The sequence below is a fragment of the Salarias fasciatus genome, chromosome 3 (genome assembly GCF_902148845.1).
Source record: "Salarias fasciatus chromosome 3, fSalaFa1.1, whole genome shotgun sequence".
Taxonomy (NCBI): domain Eukaryota; kingdom Metazoa; phylum Chordata; class Actinopteri; order Blenniiformes; family Blenniidae; genus Salarias; species Salarias fasciatus.
The window spans coordinates 2,473,645-2,475,450 of record NC_043747.1 but is presented as its reverse complement, the minus strand read 5'-3'; the positions used below and the strand labels follow the sequence as shown (position 1 = coordinate 2,475,450).

Here is a 1,806-nt window from a genome sequence, read left to right as displayed (position 1 = left end):
AGGGAGGAGTGTGACGTGTTTGCCAGAGATGAGTGGGACGCTGGTTGCATTACAGACTTGCAGATGGACATTAATTTGAAAGACTCTGTTCCGGTCCAAAGAACTTACAATGCAATACCCCGTCACCTGTATCAAGAGGTCAAAACTCACATTCAGGAAATGCTTAACAGAGGCTGGATACAAAAGTCGTACTCATCCTACTCGTCTCCTGTAGTCTGTGTGCGTAAAAAGGATGGAACACTACGTTTATGCATTGACTATAGGCTGCTGAATGAGAAGACCCTACCAGACCGCCATCCCATCCCCAGAATCCAAGAAATCCTGGAGAGGAATCTTGGGAGGAAACTCTTGGTTCACGGTCTTGGACCAAGGCAAAGCATACCACCAAGGCTTCATGAGCGAGAAGAGCAGACCCTGTACAGCCTTCATAACACCTTGGGGACTCTACGAGTGGCTCCGAATCCCATTTGGATTGTCAAATGCCCCGACTGCTTTTCAACGCCATATGGAGGGATGCCTGGGAGATCTGAGGGATGAAGTCTGTGTGCCCTACCTGGATGATGTCCTTGTGTTCAGCCGCACATTTGACCAACATGTGCACAATGTCAGACAAGTCCTGCAACGACAGAAAGCCTGTGGAATCAAGCTCAGAGCAGGTAAATGTGAATTTTTCAAGCCACAAGTAACCTATGTTGGTCGTGTCATCTCTGCAGAAGGATACAGGATGAACCCAAAAGAGGTGGAGGCAGTAAAGGCGCTCGCACACCAGACCCCAGCTACAGTGAAGGAGGTGAGAAAGCTCCTTGGATTCCTGAGCTACTACAGAGCTTACATCCAGGACTTCTCCAGGACTGCGAAGCCACTGTATGAGCTGCTGGCAAAGCCAAAATGTGAGCCAAAGCACCACCACAAGAAGGGGATGAAGCGTGCCAGCTACCAGCTCTCGCCCTCCTCACCTGTACAGTGGACAGATGCACACAAAGCCATTTTGGAGACCTTTGTGAATAAGCTCACCAATCCACCTGTCATGGCGTATCCTGACCTCGAGCGACCTTTCATCCTTCATGTTGACGCCTCTGAAGAAGGACTCGGAGCTGTGCTGTACCAGCGCCAGGGTGGTATTCTGAGAGTTATCGGCTACGGATCCAGAACCCTCTCTCCAGCTTAAAAGAATTACAAGCTGCACTCAGGTAAACTGGAATTCCTCGCACTGAAATGGGCTATCACTGAACGTTTCCGTGACTACCTGTTCCATGCACCTCACTTCACTGTCTACAGCGATAATAACCCACTCACCTATGCCACCAAATCCGCAAAACTCAATGCTACTGGTCATCGTTGGGTTGTAGAGCTGGCAGACTATAGATTCACCCTGAAGTACAGACCTGGGACAGCTAACAGGGATGCTGACTTCCTGTCCCGTAGGCCCACACCCATGGAAACCATCATGGAAGAGTGTACTGAGGAATGTGAGCCAGAGGTCATGGAGGCTGTGTGTAAAGGCATCACACACACCCAAACAGGTGAAATTAACTGGATTTGTGCGGTCACCTGCAATGTGGATGTTTTATCACAAGATGGCAGTGTTGTATCACCAATCCAGCCTTTCACCATCCAAGACATCCTGGTCCAGCAGCAGGCAGACCCAATAGTCCAGAGAGTCATCAACCTGAAAAGGAATCATACTTACCTGAAGTACAGAGACAAAGCAGCTGAAAATAAGCAGGTTCGCGCTCTTCTCAGGGAGTGGCCAAGGCTGGAGCTGGATGCGGATGGGCTCCTGTGGAGAAAAACAAACAGGACACA

The 1,806-nt window shown here is 49.7% G+C and overlaps 1 long non-coding RNA gene across 1 annotated transcript; it reads right to left on the bottom strand.

The window, feature by feature from the left end:
* Positions 1 to 552: 552 nt before the first annotated feature.
* Positions 553 to 1,200, bottom strand: LOC115385861 (uncharacterized). The gene is made up of 3 exons (XR_003931191.1): positions 1,043 to 1,200; positions 833 to 956; positions 553 to 616 (listed from the first exon to the last, which is right to left on the bottom strand). It is a non-coding gene; the product is annotated as an uncharacterized LOC115385861 (long non-coding RNA).
* Positions 1,201 to 1,806: the final 606 nt, after the last annotated feature.